The 20,984-nt window shown below is 46.7% G+C and overlaps 1 long non-coding RNA gene across 3 annotated transcripts in view; it reads right to left on the bottom strand.

The window, feature by feature from the left end:
• Positions 1 to 1,043: 1,043 nt before the first annotated feature.
• LOC106027333 (uncharacterized) overlaps positions 1,044 to 20,984 on the bottom strand; it is a 37,374-nt gene continuing 17,433 nt past the window's right edge. Inside the window, exons 3-7 of one of the 3 annotated variants that reach the window (XR_010040320.1) lie at positions 19,166 to 20,605; positions 8,087 to 18,876; positions 7,347 to 7,393; positions 6,661 to 6,758; positions 1,044 to 3,361 (exon numbers count right to left, since the gene is read on the bottom strand). This is a non-coding gene — a long non-coding RNA (uncharacterized LOC106027333). Of the gene's footprint in view, positions 3,362 to 6,660; positions 6,759 to 7,346; positions 7,394 to 8,086; positions 20,876 to 20,984 lie in introns of all 3 variants that reach the window. The other 2 variants (XR_010040319.1, XR_010040321.1) reach the window with 2 other exon arrangements.

The raw sequence follows: 20,984 nt of genomic DNA, 5'->3' as shown, positions 1-20,984 counted from the left end.
AAATATGAACTACTTTGAAGGGAACAAATATGTGGTAATTATATACTTATATGCATATTGTACAGATTCCATTCACAAATGTCTGCAATTGTCACATCCATCAAATGACAAAATATTTCCATCACCTTGTAACAATCTGTTCCCACTACATAGTTATTAATGTAGGCATTTATTTAAGTCCCCAGCCTCAGATTATGTAGTCATCTGTCTCATTCTGTTTATGTGGATGTACCTCATTGAATGGCTTCAAGAAATAACACATGACCTATTATTCTCATTTCACTCACTTGTTAAGTTTGAAGATCACCCGCAGGATAGTAAACACCTTTAATTACTTCTTATGCCTGAACAGTATTCCTCTCAGAATACCATACTGTCTCCACTCATCCCAGAATGGGAAACCAGTTCGTTGTTGCCTCTGAGCAGCTGTAAGAAACCCTTTGTAAATATTTTTCAGGGATTTGTAGAATGCATCTGTTTATCTCTCTTATGCATCAAGAAAAGAATACTGCACTCAATATTAGGCTGGTGAAGTTTCTACCATATGCCAGAATGGTATTAGCACTCAACGGGAAGAGGAATGTGTGTGTGTGAGAGTGTGGGTGTGTGTGATGTTTCATAGAGCGGTGCTTACAGGTTTTTCTCAACACTAGGGCATGTGTGCCATTTAATCAGTTGACTTTTTGAAAGTGTCAAAAAACATAATCCTGGTTACACAATTTATATTTCTCAAATAATTCAAAACATCTTTAGTTTCCACCTTTATAAACAAGTTGAGGGTTGTCTTTCTGGAAGTTTGCTGTTATGCCTCCATCTGCACTCACTCTGGAGCCCACAGTGCCCAAAACTTGGTGAGAGGGACCTGGCTTTGAGGTGCAGCTTCTCCTTAAACCTTTACCACACCAACCTCCCCCAGGCAGACAGCAGCTTCAGATGGCCTGCTGCCCTGCTGCCCTGTGTTCAACTTCTGATCTCTTCCCACATTGACCGCATCGGTTTACATTCCTATCAGCACTGTATGAAGGCTCCAACTTCTCCACATCCTCTCTGGTACTAGGCTTACTTCACATTTTCATTACTCAGGACTCCCTAGTGTGCATGAACTGTGACCTAATTGTAGTTTTCTCCCTGCACCTATTTGATTACTAGTAGTGTTTTGAAGCTTCCTGTGCACATTTAGCCTCATGCAAATACCTTTAGAACTACCCAATTTCTCTACCTATGTCAATGTCTTGTTTGTCCTTTCATTGTCATTTACGTATTTTGGATATGAGCGCTTACTGCAACATGACTTGCACAAGTTTTCTTCCATTATTAGAATTCATTTTATTTGTATACACTTGCAGTACATAATGATTACACTCACGGTGGGCAGTTGACACATGCATGGGACACATCTTTTTTCATCCCTCACCCCGCCACCCAACCTTGCTACTTCCAGCTCCCGGTCCCCTTCCCATCTTCCCACTTGTTGTAGGACATATTTGCACTATGATGATACTGTCCTTTGATACATAAAAGCTTTTAATACAGTTAATATTCTTATTCCTTTGTTTTTCATGCTTTCCATTTCACAAGTAAAGCTTGTTATACCTAATGTCAAAGAAATTTACAATTTGAGAATGGAAATGGCAACGAATGAGAACTGGCAACATGGAATATGGTGTGGCAGTTTCTCTAAACACAGAAAAATATTGTCATCCTTTACCGGCAACCCTACATTTGGGAATACATCCAAAGGAAATGAAACCAGTACATTCAAGAGCATCTGAGACATACATGGGATGGCCTTGGATTTTTCCCAGGGGGATGTCCTTTCTGAGTGAGGAACTCCTGGGGTCCCATCAATAAACAGAGTCAGGGGAAGAGATGCCTTGGAGTGCAGGTGTCAGGAAGCTTGATTCACAAAGAAGAGGCAGAGCAGGCAGAGCAGGCAGACAGCTGCAGGGCAGAACACAGCGTGCAGGGTCTCTAGAGGCTGATACCCACAGGCACAGTTCTCCTCCAGGGTTTGCTGCTAGATCTTTGTGTGAGCCCCAGGTGAAGGCAGTGGCCTGTCCATGGCTCCACTCCCATTGCACTGGACAGATGCATGTTGAGGAAGAAATGATGCTGCCCCCACTGCTCCATCCAAGCACCCTGAGTACCCACCATCACAGCAGCAGAATCACAGCTTCACTGGAGAAGCCTTCAGTGGGGAAAGCCCACCTGCTCTTTCTCAGTAGGGTGCACGGTGAGGAAACGGGAATGAACGGCTCCCTTTACCTTCTTCATCAACTTTCCTTTCCTTGCAACTCAGAGTTTCTGTGTGACAAATCATTCCTTGCATGTGTATCTGAAGAGTACAGAGACCATGGATCTGACTGACCTTCAGCAGTGGTCATCCACCTGGAGCCTGGAGTCACCGCAATTTCCCTGTGCATGTGGGAACTGAAAAGCTAGAGGTTGGATTACACACAAGGCCTGTTTATTGCTGGAATCTTTTCACTGTTGACTAGATCTACATTGCTGTGGACAATACTGCAACATTAATTGCATTCCACATAAAATCAGTCATAAGGATCTATTGGAAGGTTCCCGTAGGCGGTGTAGATAGTTGAGTACCTTTAAAGTACCCAAAACTGCAATATACATTTAGAGAACGTTACGAAGCTTATGTGATTTTGCAACTTAAAAGATTTTTTACCAATTATCTGATACTCAGATCTGTTATTAGTCCTAGAAGCCAAAGATGAGCACACGCATTCCCCTCCTTTATGCAACTGCTCACTATGGCCTATGGGAGAAGCGTTGCTCTTTGAGTGCAAACAGGGTGCAAACTGCAATACACAGGGGTCTGACAATTCACTACCATAAACACTTCCATCTGTCAATTACTTGACATATATGAATCAGCAGCTTTGGACTTAAAATACACGCACGTATCTGGTAATAACAATAGTTCAGCACTCCTTACTATTTATTGCCTCTTACTGTTTTGGGAAGCACTAACAGAAGACCAATCTAAGCCAGCGTATAACAAATTTCTCCTGGCAAAGCTGATCTGTTCTGTTTGCTCTTAGAATCCATAGTTACTGCTTTACTGGTAAAAGTTCGTGTTGTTTCTGGAATCCATGCAGAGCAATCGTAACTTGTATAGGCTTGGTCACAGGACTCCGGGACTCTGTTATCTGTACTGAGATGCCCATTGCAGTTAATGCTCACCACCACAGGTCCTCAAAGAAACCATGTGTCCGGGAAGCACCAGGCTCATGTTTGATCCTTTTCTCATTGTGAGGGATGTTTCAGTTAGTGCAGATGTTTCTGAACAAGAGGGCATGTTGAGCAGACAGCCAGGGAATGTCACAGGAAAGTATCACTCCTGAGCAACAAGACCAAAAGGAACATAAAGTTTGTTATCATTGTCATCATGAGGTGCGATTCTCATTGACTTTTCCCTGCCATCTCCACGCAGGGGTCACTAACCGAGGGCTTGGACACACTGTGACTCCTCAGATTACATCTGCTATGTCTCAGGCATCTGATGACACACTTAAGACACTTCAAAAGAGAAAAAACAGACTTCAGATAAATCAGTGGACGCCTGGACAGTGTGCTACTTCAGGTTATTTCACTACCTCAATCCCATGGCTCAGAACATTGTCTTGGCTTAACCTCTTGTGATGCAAAACTTCCAATCATGGATAGGAAGAAAGCCAGGTCCAACTACAGGATCGATAATGAGTGCAGCACAGTAGAAATAACACTGCAAATTTCCTAGTCTGAGACTTGATTTCTTAACATTAGAAGTGTTATGTATTCAAATGGAACAAAATGATTCCAAATAAAATGGTTCTGGCACTACCTTGCTTTATCAAGAGGGTGGATGTAAAGAAAAATATGTTCCCTGCCCCTGCTTCCTGTATAGAATTCTCTGAATGCAAAGTCTAAATCAGAAATATGACATAGCTAGACTTAATCAAAATTATGTCCCATATAACCTGATCATTATTTCCCTATTTCTCAACTGGATATCTTTCAATAAATAATAACATTATTATTTTAAAAACTATATCTGAGCATGCAAGCTAATAGCAGTCATAATCACGAGAGCCAAGCTTTAAAATCTATCAAAATTCCACATTCACTCAACAGAGGAATACAAGAAAACAGTGTGCTTTATAAATACATAATGAAGTCTTGCTCAGTGACTTTTTAAACATGATATGGAATCTCACCTTTTGCAATAATGTGCATTGAACTGGAAGAAACTAAGCAAAGTAAGTTAAAGAAAGACAAAAACCACAGGATCTCACCAAAAAAAAGGAAAAACAAAGTAACTATAGAGAAGTCCCAAGAATAACAGTGGTTATCTTTCCTGAGAAGGAAAGAGAGGAAGGCAGGACCAGGCAGGAATGACCAAAAAGCACAAGGTTACAAGTAGACAGGAGAAATGTGCACTAGGGCTCTACCGCCACATCAGGATAAACAGAGCTATTATGAATGGAGCACCTTACACTCCAGAGCAGCTAGCAGAGAGCTTATCATAAAGTTAAGCATAAAGAAAATATTGGTGCACTGGGTGATCAATACACTGACAACCGGTTCTGTTCATTACACAAGGTGAACAAACATCAGTTCATCACGTGGTGCCCATAAAGATATGCCATTAGGCATCAATAAAAATTTAAAAACAATGTTTTATTTGCCTCTGAGTTTTATATTTTTAATGTTTTTATTAACATGAGTGGCACATACCAATTGGACTCAGTGTGATATTTCAACACATGCATGCAGCATGCACTGATCAAATCCGCCCCCTTTATCCACCCTCCCTTTCCATCCTTTACAGCTTCTAGGAATCAGTCCTGTACATTAAGCTCAGACCACAATGTTAAGTGAAGTAAACCAGACACACAGGTTTAAATACCCCTTCTCTCATCTAGGCAACTCAATACATAAATAAAATACAAAATAAAATAGAAGAAAGAGAGAAAAAGTATTGGGATCAGCAATAACAATGTCTAAGTGTGTACCATGATTTAGTATAGTGGCTTTATATGTGCTTGTGCTTATTAGTCTGACTCTTAATCTGTATTTATAATTAACTTGATATCTGTACTAATGACAATTAATACGTATTTATGATATTTCACTTCATGCTTATCTTGATAAATGAAATGATGCTGAAAAAATTTTTAAAGAGGGCTAGAAGAAAAGAGGATAGAAATTGAGATGTGTTAAGTACATATACCAATTTTCCACAATGATCGTAATCACTGTATACTGCAAGCTTGTACCAATAAAAATACAGACTTTAAAAAGTGACTTGGCCCCATGAAATTATTTTTCACTCATGATGAAACTGAAGAGTTGTAAGTGTATTAACACCCATGATTATCACTCTTAGAGAAAATGGTGCGAGATGAGAAAGACAAAGGACTTAGAATGATTTGTTTTGTTGGACTTGAATTCAAGTATCAAGTCATAGTTTTTAATACAAATTTTAAAGCATGCAAATTATGCCAACCATATGTACATACATAAACATTTAAATATGTAGCTACATACCAGTATCTCTCCATGTTTATACATATGTGTGTGCACATTTTCACATGGTACTATGTATACATATGCCTATACATGAAGTATACACACATATATCAAACTTGTATCTTGCCAGAAGAAGTACCAGCTTCAGCAACATCCTAAAACATTCTACAAAATATCTGGTCTTCCTGGTTCAAAAATGGTAATTACATGAGAGAAAAAACCTGAAAAACTTCCAGATCAGTACTGAAGGGATTCAACAACTAAATTCAAGACATGATCCTGGACCAGAACCTGGCACATGAAAAACGAAGCTATAGAAGAGGTCTTTGTGAAAATCAATGAATTGTGAATGTGGGCTTTGTGTGAGATAATAGCACTGCAAAACACTCTGGTAATTACTGCAAGAAAATGACCCTTTTTATTATGAAAGTCATGTGTAAGGGAGATTGTGAACATAATGCCCATGGTATAGGTATGTATAAAGTGTGAGTATAAAGTAAATGGGGAAAATGTGAATACTGGGCAAGCTTGATTCACATATAGACTGGAGTTCTATCCAGGATTCTTCTGTAAAATTCTCACACAATTCTTCCTTGCATACAAAAATCTTATCAAAAAATTCAAAGAGGAAATAAATAAGCCAGGCTTGATGGTGAATGGCCATAACCCAGGAAGGTGAAGCAGGAGGACCAGGAGCTTCAGATGAGCCTGGCTACATAGTGAATTCCAGGATAGTCTCCACTCCACAGTAAGATCCTTGTCTCAAAACTCCCCCAAAACAAAACCACCAGAAAAAAGCAGGGGTAAGGAGAAGACAAAAATTAAAAGTAAATATACATAAACTGCCTAGCAATGAACCTAAATGAAATGCAGCGCATTTCATGAGAATCACATGTCAAAAGGCTTTCTTTAGAAAGAACTGAGTCAGTTAGTGGCTGTAACACATTCAAAATTGGGAAGAACTGAAAAAGATGCCCGTTTTCCCTGTTCAGAATCTAAAAGTCATTTCAGATGCAATCAGCAACTCCTTTCCTGGACCTCCATTTCCGGGGCATCCATGCTTATGAAGTTTCCCACACCACGGATCCCAGACAGGAGCTGGGCAGTGAAAATGAGCAAAGCACTCACCCGTGCAGCTGCTGTGGCTTCCAAGCTCCCAAATCCAAGGACACGACACCCTCCCTGCAGCCGTCCTTATTGCCCACAATCAGAGCAGATGCTGTGTACTGAAGGAGGACAGGCTGTGGCTGGCGATGTGTGTGACAAGGACACAGGTGACCAAGGAGAGGAGAGGCCCAGTGTGATAAAGAAGCGGGGAGCAGCAGCCAAGGGGAAGATCGCTTGAGACTGTTCTCAGGCCCTTTCCTCTTTCCTCCTTGTGCTCACAAGTGCCTTGAATGTCAGGAATTCTAGTTCGTGTGCATCCGTCCTCAGCCTCCCAAGTGAAATGCAAGTTACGTCAGGGCAGGGAAATTTGTTTCATTCAGTTAATACCCACAGCACCTAAAGCAGTGATTACGGAGGTGTCCAGCAGGATTTACTAAATGAATGACTCTAACATTCTCTCACACACACACACACACACACACACACACACACACACACAGACACACACACACAATCTCTCTCTGCACCTGGAGACACACAGGGGAAAATGATAGTTTATACCTGAGCACACCGACTGAGAAACAGGAGTAGGAATGAGGCTATTTTACTGACTTGTAAAATTGAACCTTTCCTATATATTTACGTATAGTCTAGGGCAGCTCCTCCAGAACAAAGAATCTTAGTGTAAGAGGTAATTAGAGGCTTACCTACTAGCTCCAGGAAAAAAGTTGGTGAGATGTCTTATGATCCATTTCTGAAAGCAATTAAAAGGATTAAAAATTCATACATAGAAAAGCCCTGAAAGCCTGTCTTGCTCCACAGGGTGTGTGAATGAGGACAGGGACAGAAGTAAAGTTTAGGATTTGTTCCCATCCCGCTATCTGATAAATCCAGTGCAGTCTGGCCTACTCTGAGAGTCTCACCGCCAAGCCTCTGAACCCAACCCCATCCCAGGCCCATCACGCTGTCCACATTTACTACACGTTAACCCAGTAAACCTGGTATCTGGACCACAGCTGGCCCCGCCCTCGGACCCCAGAACTAGTCCTGCAAACATCTCAGTTCCCGCCCTCTCATCCATGCTCAGTCAACACTCCAAAACCCGATTGCTGGCCCTGGGCCTCTCCCCCAACTCCGTGTCTACCCAGTGGGGGGCCCGTCTTGAATCCACTAAGCCAACTGAAACTTCTGGCCCCTGAGAACAGCTGCGCGGCCCTTGACCCGCCTCGTCCCCACACGCGACACCTCCCCTCTCCCTAACTGCCACAGACAGAGCAAGCCCGCAAGCTGAGACATAAACGCTTCTGCGCAGAACCGGAAGAGGAAGGCCTGTCATGGGGGAGCAAGCAACATGCCACTCAGCTGTTTGCATTGTCCCCGTGAAAGGGTCCCCTGGCCTGAGTCTGGAGTCCTAAATGAACTGTAGGAACTGTTTAGCATTCAGTACCGGATCTCAGCATGACAAGGTTGCAGAGTCTGATGAGAGCATAAAATCTGTCTCTAGCCAAATGAGCTGACAGATGGCCAGATGGAAATCAGGTAAATCCAGTCAGGGCTAAGCACTTCTTAAACCTTAACTCAGTAATTTTTCTTTTTAAAGTAGTGAGTGAATCCAACAGTGGTGACCTAGATCTGTAATGCCAGGTTGTAGGTGACAAGAGAATCACAAGTCGAAATCCAGCCAGGGCACCCTGCCTCAAATTTAAAGGCAAGAAGATCTCAAATTGAGGGCTGGCAACATGGAGTCCTGGCAGCCCTGCCCATACAGAGGCACAGGGATGGGATCCTGGATATAGTGAGAGTGGATATGGGAACCCAGGATCCTTGGTCTGATGGGCAGCTTTTGCAGTTTGGGACTTGGAGGTTTGGGGTTTGTCCTGAGTGTCACCTGTGTGGGAGAATGACACTTAATACTTCTGTAAATCTGATAAAAACGATTCCTTGACAATCTTACTTTCCTCATCTGTGAATTAGGCATAGTCATCCAGAGCCTTAAGCCCTGTATTCTGGCTGTCATGAGATGGACCCTGGTTTCTCATGGAAGCTGTAAGTGTCTGCATGAGGAGGACGTGTGTGCTGTGAGTGTGCATGGTATGTGCATGTGTTATGTACTAGTTGGGCTTTCTACCATCAGACTGGGGGAGAAGGCTCCAGAACGTGGGATAACCTGGATTCTTTTGACTTATTTCATCCTCCCCAGCTCAGTCCTCCCTGTACCCAGCCTCTGATGAGAAAGCATGCACCAGGAAGGAGACCCATCAGTGAGCTCCTGACATGCTGGTTGTAGGTGAGTCTAAGTTCTTTCAAATCATCATTCATTTACTAAATGTTTCTGCTGTCTTTGCATTGTCTCTGGACTGTGCTCAACTCTGCTGCTTGAAGGAGGTTGGACTCCTGGAGCCTCCAATATGACCAGGAGCGATGCCCTGCATAGCATCACACTGGACCTTCGAAGCAACACAATTAGACAGTAGGTGAGCAGTAAAGTCTGCGCCCTAAAGCTGAAGATAAGAGTGCTAAGCCCTTCCACACATCCTGTCCTCTGTACTTTCTTCCCTGGGTCTGTCAGCCTCTGCCCCCTCCCTGTCCATAATGGAGGATACTGGATGGAGCCATGAGGTTTTCAATGGTTTAGGACCTGGGAACCTTTCAGCTTGCAGACATGGACTTCTACCAGGAGGAGTGGGCATTGCTCCTCCTCCAGGAATCCCCAGCATCACTGTACAGGGAGGTGATGCTGGAAAACCAAAGGAACCTGGCCTCATTCAGTAAGCCCAGCACCATTCTGCCTTTTCTTAAATGCACCTCAGGAGGATTTTCATTCATACATTTTTGCTTAGTGTCCATTCCACTCACTCACACACTCCTTCAACAGGCACTCACAAGTTAAACATTCTACCCTTTCCCTCAGGAGAATTGATTAGACTCCCCTTCTGCTCAAGCTGAGCAGGACTTACAGAATAATGCTGCCAAGGATCACATTAGAATGCACAGACAGACAAACAGACTGCATCCTCCTCCCCTTGGGGTGCTATGTGACCCACTCAAATATGAAGCCAGGTATCCCGACCTCTGAGAGGACTCAAAAAATCTTCAAGATGCACTTTCCTGTCAAGACCTGGAGAGGTCCTTGCTCCATGCAAGAGGGCCATCACAGGTGACCAAAGAGGTCAACATGCTTGATCTTCCCAGCTGATGCACCAGATGCTACAGCAGCCAAAAACACCAGAACAACACCCAGTATTTGAAGACAGATTTATTTAAGTCAGCAGGCACTCATTGGGATCATCCCCAAAATATCAGGTCCTGATATCTAGTGGTCTAGGGCTTATATGGGATAAGAAAGAAGGAAGTTCAAGGCAGAATGCATTGTAAACTGGGTATTAGATCTCACAATATGCATCATAGTAACCAGCTATGCTTCACAGTGACCAGCTGTAACCAGAAGTATTACCTGGGAAACTAACAAATTGGTAATGGATCTTCTGTTACAAGAGGTGAAGGGTCTGAAAACTTACCATTCACAGAACAGGAGAGGAAAGGTACTCATATAAAAGGCATTTGGACAGATACTAATAAATGGGATGCTAACAGCTATCTTGCCATGCAAGAACCTACCCCGAGGAAACAGTTTGGCTGGAGTAGAACAGGGGAGTGGTGATGAGGGAAGGGTGGAGACAATGTCATTGGAGATGTGATTGTGTACCTCACTGTGTAGGGATACATCCATTATCATGGTTTTCTTTTTATACTTTCTTTTTTTATCACTTATTAATTGGAAAGACTTTATTCTGGGCTTCTTGATATGGAAATACTTGAAGCTATAGTATATGAAGTTTTATTCCAATATTTCAAGGAAAAAGACAGACACTATGGTAACTACTATTAAGTTGGGTTATTTGGTGGTGAAGCACTAGGTTGCTGAAACAGTCATGCTTTGACCTGTATTGTTATATTGTTATGTCCTGTTTTATCTCAATCTCTCCTTTATTCATTAAAAAATTATTTAGTTATTTTTTATGTTTTTTTTAATTAAGGGGAAAAATTTTAAAAATTAGCAGGATATATAATAGTAACTTTTTTTGATTTACTATTAACTTGTTTTGAAGTCCTGTAATACTCCCACGATCTTGTTTTGACTGATTAGACTCTGTTCCATTCTGTATGATAGTATCAAGTTTGAGGGTATAGGCAACTACTTTGAAGGCAATAAGATTCACTAAGATGCCCATTCTGGTTTGACAATAGTCTCCTTTGGAAGTCCTGTAATGTTTACAATGCCTAAGTTTTATTGCTCTTGTTCTCTACTGTTTTGTTCAACTTTATAATATCTAATGAGATAGACAGTTCTTTTTAAGGAAACAAGAGACATTTTTTTTAAATTTTATTTAAGAGGAAAAAGAGAAAAACACAAAACAAAACAAAGCGGTATAAGGGTACACGTAATACAGAACTACAAAAAAAAAAAACCCTAACAGTAAGAAATCACCTGTTAATAGATCACATATAATCATCTTGGAAATAGTTGCTCAAATCACAGTATCAAAGAATACAAAGTGGACATTCAAACAGAGAGACTGCAAACAGCTATGTTCAATGATCCAAAAACATTAATATAGTCAGGTATTTAACACCCCTAAACACACTTGCTGTTATATCCGTTAGAGCTCTTTTTTATCCCCTCTCTTTTTTACAACTAAATTTACACATTTTGGATTTTTTTACTCCTTAGTTCTTATTACTTGTTTGGGGGGGAAAGAATAAAGTCAAATATGGCTAAACAAAGCTGTCAGTCAAAACCAAGGATAGACAGAACAGAGTACAAGGTTATCAACAATGGTTATCAACGTTGTCTCTTGTTTCCTGAAAAAGAATTGTCTATCTCATTAGATATTATAAAGTTGGACAAAACAGTAGAGAACAAGACCAATATAACCATTGTTGATAACCTTGTACTCTGTTTCACATCATGTGCTATGTCTATCCTTGGTTTTGACTGACAGCTTTGTTTTGCCATATTTGACTTTATTCTCTCCCCCCGCAAAAAAAGTAATAAGAACTAAGGAGTAATAAAACCCAAAATGGGTACATTTTGTTCCTTATACTTTCAGTGCATTGAAATGTCAGCATTCCAGCAGGAAACAGCTGATACACTAAGTCAGACACTTGGGATAGAATTTTCATAGAGTGCTGCATTCAGCTGTGGACAGAATGTGGGGAGACCACAGAAGGTAGCCAAGCGTTTCTTACCCTTCCTCAGACACTGCTATTCCCAGTTATGCAGCACTAAGATTCAGAGACAGACTTAATTCGGACCACAGCTTTGTATTGCAGAACAAAATGACGGCACACACAGTTTGAAGGAGAAAGTTTATTTTGGCTCTTGGTTTCAGAGGTTTGCCTCACAGCAGCTAGGAAATGGTAAAGGCAAGGAAGAGAAACATTCCAAAGGCATACCCAAGGGCCCTTCCCTCCACCTAGGGCCTGCCCTCTCTAGTCACCCATTCTGTGATGGCCTCACTGGTGAATCGATCCATTGATGAGATCAGTGCCACATTATCTAATCACCTCCAAATGCCGCCCCCTCCCTGAACACATGAGCCATTTGAAGATCACATTTATCCAAACTATAACATTCTTCTCCTGGCCCCCAAGGCCTCTTGTGCGTTTTGTTATGGAAAATGAATTTAGTCTATGACAAAGTGTTGCTAACGTCTCAAAAGTTCTCAGCATTTCTCAAAACCCCACATCCAAAGTCTCCTCTGAGAATTAAAGCAACTCTTACCTGTAAACCCCTGTAAGATTCCAGATGTGTGATACACACTCCCAATGTAAAACAGCCAGTAAACTTTATACCTAGTGTCAACACTCTCAAAGCAAAAGTGTTGAGTATGAGGCAGAAAAGAATTGGATGGAAGTAGGACAAAACTCTTTCAAGGCAAACATTAAATCTGGGAACTCCATGACTGACATCTGTGCACAAGGTGACAGTACATGAACCCCAAAGGTATTGTGTGGTTCCACCTCTATGACTTGCCAGCTGCAGCCACATAGCCTCTCTCTAGAGCTGGCTGGGTTCCTTACCCACATCATCCCTTAGCCCACATTCCACATTCCTAGCATTTTCAGGTTTAGGGGTCTCCATCGAAGCTTTGGCCTCTTTCACATGGCTTCACACATCAACCTCTCAGTGGCTCCTGCAGGGAGTCTGTCACATATCACCCTCCTGCGCTGTAGAAGTCACTTTCACAACTCTGAGACAGTACTGTCATCCATAACTAAAAGAAGGAAGGTTTCTTTCATGTCATGTTTTCAGGCCACCATTGGATGCAGAGATGGCCTCAGGAAGAAAATAGTGGAGGAAAGGGTTCCCAGCTCACAGTATCCAGGAAGCAAAGACAGAAAGGAGAAGCCAGGGCCAAGAATAACAGTAGGACCCAGCCCCGGACATCACACTCAGCCACTGAGCTTGTCAGTGGATCCCTACTGTGACACAGTCTGAGAGTTGTGCTGCCTTGACATTTCAGCCACTAGGTAAACTAGTTCACCTTTCAGCCTCCTGCAAATTTTTAGTGCATGGATAAAATATAGACAATTTCTTTGCCAGAATGTAACATGAATGGCCTCTCGTCTGACTTCAAGTTGTATCCTTCTCTGCATGTGGAAGTTGATGGACATAATCCGTTCTCATTCTATGGGCACTCTGGTCCTCTAAACTCCCCCTCAACACTGTCCATTCACTTCCACTTACCACATTCTGGAGCTTCTCTAGCATGGGTTTCTAAACCTTTCCAAATTACTTCCACAAACTGAAGGCTTCTGAATCACATCACTGGCCATCCCATCATCACAGCCAACAATCCCACTTCTCTGGGGTTCTATTACTCAGCTTTTCACTCCTGGAACAAAATACCTGACTTCCGTGGCTCAAAGCAGCAAATATTGATTTGGGCTCTTCACTTCACATGTCTTGGTTCATGGCTACAACCAACTTCAAGGCAGAATCATATGGTGGAAAAGCATCGCACAGGAAAGCAGGATACTTCATCTCAAAGAGAAGGCAATCAGAGAGCAAGAGCATGGGGAAAGGGCAAGACATGATCAAACATGTCTCCTCCCCTCCTTCCTCCATGACCTACTCTCTCCACCTGGGCCCACCTCTTCATGGTCCCCCAGTTCTGAACTCAACAGATCAATCCACTGATGAGCTGAGATCCCTCAGGAATCACTGACCTTTCTAGACTCCAGCTCTGAACTCTACTGCATTGCGAATCAGGCCCTCCATACAAGAGTGTTAGGGGACTCTTCATACGGAAACTGAAACATTAACCAAGAGATCCCTGTATAACTAAGTATCAGAGATGACAGAAACCAAAAAACAAAAGACCCAACCCCCTACACACTCAAAAAGAAAGGAGCTTCTCAAACGCATCATTTCTACCCTACTTAAATGCCTGCTGGTGTCCTGTGTCTTCCCAAGACTACGTATCTGTAATTCCAGCCAAGAATCCCCTAGAAAGGCAATGCCCAGAGCATCAGTGGGCAAAACATAAGGCTTTCCTGGCTGCTTGGTGTGGGGACTGTTATGCCCATAGCTTAGGGTGCTGTCATGTGGCCCCCAACTGTCACTCCTCACAACTCAGCATGTGTTCTGTTTACAGGGGTGGCTAAGGCTGTGGAGTCACTAAGTGACTCCACAGTGACAGTGTCTATTCACCAGGCAGAAGACCCAGAGGTACAGGGTGAGGGGGAGCGAAGGTCAGAGGCTGTGAATAGAGCTGAGGCTCTGGGGTGAGATGGAAGAGAAGTAGGGGAACTTGTGGTCGCCACTGTGACCCTTGAGGTCCTAGAAAGACTCCTGTTCTCACTGAGCCCGAGCCCAGACTGAAGGTCAGTTCCTGGATATACAATGCTTTAAGGGGCCAGTAATTTCCCACATCTGTGTTTTGGATCCTCAGTCCTCAGCCTGCTGCTTGACAGGGTCTCTGCTTTTTATTCCTTCTGTGACCTGAAAGCAGCAGTGCCCACAGCTGGCACCAACAAGGACACGTGGTGGGCCTGCATGGAAAAGTGGCAGCTCTACCTTGAACAGGTTGATGCTGTCCACCTGGCTCTGAAAGAGGAATCCTTGATGGTATTTAGCTCCATCTCAAGAGCAGAGAGGAGGCGGAGACAGCAAGAGGGCTTGGGAGCCTGCTCTTAGCCCAGCTTCCAGTGTCACAGGGACATAGTAGCTGACCCCTCAGCTGTCTGCGAGATGCTCTGTGTTGGCGTTCTGCTTGATATTCCCTCAGAGAAACATACAAACAGGTCAGGGTGCAGTCACCCACCACCCACTTCCGCTTTCTCATCTCCACACTGCTCGTGTAACTAAGCCTTCGCGTCTCAGCACGCTCCCGTGGCTGCTTTGCTTTTGGTCATTTATGGCAAGCAGAGACACACAGAGAGAACAGAGGTTCCAGTGGCCTTGTGGGCCTGGTGTGCAAGAAAACAGTTTCCTTCCTTTTTCTCCTCATCCTGGGCATCTCAGCTGGCCGCCCACTGTGTACAGTGCAGGGAGCCAGGGCTACGGGCTGCAGTGGCCAAGGCACAAGAAACGGGAGCCCATGTGGGTTAAGATCGCTCTGCACAGATTCACTGGCTCCCCGCCTTCACAGGCACAGATGCACAACTTACGACCAGGCCAGGAGTCTGCAGCAGGGTCACACGAAAAGCACCTGGTCTCTGCTCAGTGACTGATCTATAAACTGGGTTCAAACACATAGGCTGCTCCCGTCATGGGAAAAATGAAACTGAGGCCATGCAGGGCACTGTAGATGCTGCCAGGCGCAACCCATTCACAGAATCTCACACACTGCGTCACCAGGTCACCAGTGGAGAAGAGTTGGTGGGAGGAAGGACACAGCGGGGTCAGGGCACAATGCCTTCCTGGCAAGTGAAAGTCCTGAGTCCTGAGTTTGATTCCTGGTACCAAAAAGAAAACAATGAAAGGGCACAGAATATAGGCAAATGCACTAGGCTGTGAGGTTGGACTGCTGGACTCAGCAGAAGATAGGAGAATCTCACAGATCAATGACCAAGACACAGCTGATACCCACGGGAGATCTCTGGGTCCCTGGCAGCCAAGGAAAAGGCAAGGTCTGGGAAAGTGCCTACCTACCTCCCAGCAGGGCCACAAACTGCTCCAGCAAATACAGAATCTTCTTGATGTACATCAGGTTCTTGACCTTCAGATGCTTCCTGCTGAGAAACCTGCAGGACTCGAGTTGGTGCTTCCCTACAGGTCCCCACTACCTGGCCCAGCTGAATCACAAACTATCACCACCACAGGAAAAAGACAGGCTGGCTCCCAGAGCCAGCAGTCTTGTCTCAAGCAGGGCCCCTTGAGGCACACCCCAAGGACAGAGGACCGTGATGGGAAGATGAGCCAGGCACACTCTCTGTAAGCCAAAGTGACCAGGACCTTCCCTTAACCCCGAGGCACGCCCCACCTGTACAGGTCCATGTACTGCACCAACTGGGAGTGGGCCAGGCAGAGCTGGGGACAGAGCACGGAGCACAGGCTGAGGTCAGACCAGGCTCTGGACAAGCAGCTGAGCACTGGGCCAGGGAGAACTGATGCCATGTGCAGAAAATGCCAGCTTGGGACTCACAGGATCTGTCACAAGCATGGGTCTCAGAAGCCAGGAACCCATACAGTGTGGGTCTATGACCCTGGGGCTGACAGAGCTGAGGGCACAGGAAGCTCTGGTCTGTGTGCAGCCACTTCAGGCTGGGCAAAGGGAGAGGCTGAAACCCTCAGGTAAGGAAACTCCCTGCTGGTTTCCATCCAATGGGGAAAGACCTGGGGTTTCACATGGCAAACACCACACTGCAGCCTAAAGTACCTGGGCCCTGCTCAGCTGGTGTGAAGCCAGCGGTCCCATCTCTGCTCCCCATTCCTGCACTGTGTGACCTTGGGCACGAGCCTCACCCTCTGAGTCCCCAGGCTCCCAGCATCAGTCAGGACTTCGGCCCCACTGAGGGTCAGCAAGAAGGGCAGAAGCAGATAACGCAGCACACAGGACATTAAGGAGTAGGAAGAGAAGCTTGTGGGGACCCCAAGTGCACCTGAGCAACACAAGAGAGTAACAAGAACCAGCGACCCGAGACCCCTGCTGCTCTATGGCCCCCTTCCCATCCAACCAGCAGCCTCTGTGAAGCTCTGCCAAGTGCTGTCCCTGGAAGAATCAAGCTCTGGGGTCTCGGGGGAAGGGTCCATGGCCTGAAGCCCCATGCAGGCCAACCCAGCTGGACCCACTAGCCTCTGTGCCATGGATGCTCGTGATGGCGTAGATCAGGATGTGTGCCTCATCTATGATGATGACCTGGCCCTGCAGCCAGATGCCCACAGCCTGCTGTGTGGCCACATGTGGGAGCATCAGGTAGGGCAGCACCACCATCTGGAGGGGAGAGAGCAGGCTGCTGGGGTGGTGGCCAGGCTGGTCCCATGGAGAACCTGCCTGCTCCCCTCAGTCCTGATGGGAATTGTGTTATTCCCTGCCTGGATCATCCATGTTTAGGGAAATCTGGGAGAGAAAGTGACTGTGTAGAACTGTAACTGCATCCCCAGCCTGTCTCAGAAGTACGGACACAGGAGGCTTGGAGCTGAGAGACTCAGAAGGGGATCAAGGATGAGAAAGAACTGGGGAATCTCTGCTGCTGACCTCACCTAAGCCCCCATGCAGCTCTAAAGCCCAGGAATCAGCTATGATCTGCAGTGCTGGAGCTGCTGCCACTCACAGAGTTGTGTGACTCTGTGACAGCTGTGTAACTTCGGAGGCTCAGATTCCTCATTTGCTACTCAGCTCAATAAACTCTGCCTCAGCTGAGGGTGGAGGAGTGGAGGGCAGTAATCAAACTTTCGTACTTTGTCAATTTTAGGTACATTTTGTTATAAAGATTTTCAAAGGCAGGTATGGTGGTGCATGTGTCATCCCAGCACCCTGGGAAGCTGAGACAGGAAGATGGCAAGTTCTGTCTTAGCCTGGGCAACAATGTGATAAGACCCTGTCTTAAAATTTTTTTTAAAAATATAAACAACAACAAAGGGTGGGGGTGATACAGCTCAGTTCAAAGGACCTAGGTTCAGTCTCGAGTACTGCACAAGAGAAAACACATTCTCCAGTAAAAAACAGTGATGAACAATCAGAAGTACTCAGAACCCCAGAAGCATAAGGTCCTAGTTCACATGTGAGCACTGAAGCTCACATACAGTGATCACACAAGGCAGTCAAAGAACTTCACATACAACACATAATGACCTCAGTGGGACACTACAAAGGCAAAGTTGGCTGAGGAATTCAGGTCCCTGACTGCCCAGCTTCTTCCTGTGCATCCATCAGCAGGTCTACCACTCCTTATACTCACCTCACGCACGCAGGGCCAGATTTAAGGAGGAGACTGAGGAAGGGAGGAGAAGCGTGCCTCAGTTTCTTCATGATCACCCACTTAGTCTAGGGTTCCATACCAATGACTGGCCTCCCGCCCTTGGACCCATCAGAGCTGGCCAACGTTGCCATTTGGGGGGTGTCTTCCCAGACTACAGAGCAAAAACCCCTGCACAAGCATGCTCTCACCTGGGCACAGCTGGCTCCCGTAATAGGGGCAGGCCCGGGTGTCCCTCCCAAGGGTCACCAGCTGCTCCATGTCCCAGCCTGATATCTTTACCAAAGGGGCTCTTTTGAACTCTCTGCATGACCTGGGCCACCTGGGAGTGTGTCGGGCTGCAGTAGTAAATCTGCCCAGAGCAAAGAGGAGGTCAAAGGGGGCACAGAACTGCCCCAGGTGCTCTCGGAGCATCCAGGCCTGGAGCCTGCAGGAAGAGACAGTGACTGCAATTGCAGTTCCAAAGGAGGCAGCACAACCTGCATCAGATGTCACCAAGGAAGGCCAGCCCGGCGACACCATCCAGGCCTGGTGACATTGCTGGAGCATAGGGCTTGGGGGCTCGGGACTGCCATGTCCTCACCCTCACCTCCCAGGGACAACATGGGCCAGGGGCCACTCCCACGCATCACCCCAAGTGTGAGGTGGAGGCTGAGGCCGATGCTCACTCTCCTCTGGAACTTCAGAGTGAGGACAGCAAGAGAGAAAAGTGGTCCTCGCATGGGAAAGCCCTATACACATGCCCCAGGCTGGGCGTCTCACCTTTATGATGTGCTCCTCCTCCAGGTCCTCCTCATCCTGGTCCACCCTCTGGGACAGAACACACCAGTCTCTCCTCACCAACTCAGCTAAGCGAGGGACAGCGAGTGACAAGCCCAGAGCACTGCCCTCCTCCCCAGACACAGACCTAGTTGGTGGGGGTTCAGGGCCAAAAGCCAGCAGACCTGATACCACATCAAGGCGCCCCACAACCACTGGGGTGCTGCCTGCCACCCCCACAAGCTCCAGCCCCACCTGCCCTGCCACTTGGGTCTGTGCAGCCCAGGGAGTGTGGGGAGGAAGGGGAAGGTACTCTGGGTCCCCAAGCCCAAGTCATTACCCAGGGTCCTGGACTCAAAACAAAAATAACTCTAAGAAAGGGCCGCCGTGTGACTGAGCATGAAGGGTGCAGGAACAGCACTTGGCGTCTGTCTGCAGGAGGCTCTGGCCATCCAGCAGTCCAGGCCTAGTGAAGAGGACAACACAATGACAGACTCCAACATGAGCAGAACTTCCACAATGCGGGGGTGCCAACATCGAGGCCACGGCATTCACTGGGCTGGGACTTGCAGGAGCTGGGGACCTTTGCTGGGAGGAGGGAAGGACCCTGGGGACAGTGTGGGAGGTCAGTACCTGACCCAAGCAAGAGGAGAGATCTGTTGCAGAGCCGAGCAGGGTAGCCAGGGTACAGCAGCGTTTGGGGATCCTGATCCGCAAGAGCTGCACCTGTCCCTCTGCATCCCCAGGGGCTGCAGCCTCAGTTACACTCAGGCTCAGGGACAGCAGTGTCACTGACGGAGAGGGGTTCATCGGCCTTGTCGTGCCAGACCTTGACCCAGCCAGGGACCGATGTGGGCAACTGAAGAGATGTTCACAACCTCGGAAGAGCTATGACTTCTGGCCTCCTGCTCTCCCTGGAGGATGCTCGCCCCTTCCCTGGCCTATGGGGCCCACAGAAGTTGCCACCTCCCCATCCCCTGCACTTCTGTCTCTGCCTCCTCTCTGCTGGTCCATGTGTGCATGCCTACTGCTGCACCAGCACACTGCACAGGCAGCTCCTCAGTAGGACCACGCCTCACCTAACTACAACAGCTTTCTCCTTACATAACAGCTCCTGGGGACCTGTGCAGCCCTTGCCATGGAGACATAGCCCCCAGCTCTACCTGAGTCCCCAACCTGTGTCCCTGTGGTGCCCACACTGGCCCCCTCCAGGCAGGGCCACCTCTGACCCTCCCACCTGCCCCAACCAGCTCCCTTCTAAGTAGCCAGCCTGGAGGTCATACCTGCCCCTCTGGAGGCTGAAACAGGTGTCATGGGTCCCCATGCTTCCGGACACTGGGGATACTGTGTCTGTCCTGTGGTGAATGAGTCACAGAAGAGGGGAGGTACCTGGTGCTGCAGTAGATACAGTGGGACAGGAGTAATTGGGGCTGGAGAAACTGCCCCTCCTCTATTCATGAAGCTGCAGGAATAGGGGGTGTGGGAGCAGGGGGACAGAGCTAGGCCTGGGTGGGCAGGGCAAGGCCTGGCAGGCAACCCCAGGAGGCAAGAGCTGCCTTCAGGAGCCCACTCTTGGCTCCAGGTAGGGACACAGGAGACACAACAGCTGCAGTCTCTCACACTGGCTGCAGTCTTCTCCACATCACTTGCTTAGTCCACCAGCATCAGTTCCTCCTCAGGCTCCAGCAGCTCCAGTGGCTCTGCGCCTGGCCCCTTGGCCAGCAGCTCCCTGCCTAGGCTGAGAAGGCCTCAGTCTCCTCTTCTTCCTGCTCCTGAAGAGCTGCAAAGAGAGGAGAAGGCTCAGTACTGGCTGAGATGCCTCAGCCTCTGCCTGACTGTCACCAAGGATATCCCCCCGAGGTCCATGGACACAGCCTCGCAGCCTCGCTGCTCCCAGGGACTCTGCATGAGCAAGTGCTTACTTACGTGGGCCACGGGGACACCTAGCAGGCTCCTGTAATAAGTGCAGGCCTGAGCCTCCCAACGGAGGGCCAGCAGCTGCCATGTCTCTCCCCACCACCAGGATCTGTTCCCAGAGCAGCTGTGTCTCCTGTTCATTGTAGAAGGTGCAGGTGGCCGCCATCCCTTCGGCTTGTCTGCCTTGGCTCTGTTCTTACTCTCTATGGGCACCATAAGCCCAGGAGCAAAGACAGGGAGGA

Source organism: Cavia porcellus, unplaced genomic scaffold (genome assembly GCF_034190915.1).
Source record: "Cavia porcellus strain 051 isolate PalLab524CR breed Dunkin Hartley unplaced genomic scaffold, mCavPor4.1 scaffold_17, whole genome shotgun sequence".
Taxonomy (NCBI): Eukaryota; Metazoa; Chordata; class Mammalia; order Rodentia; family Caviidae; genus Cavia; species Cavia porcellus.
Note: the sequence above shows the minus strand (reverse complement) of the source record. Positions and strands in the feature narration are given on the sequence as shown.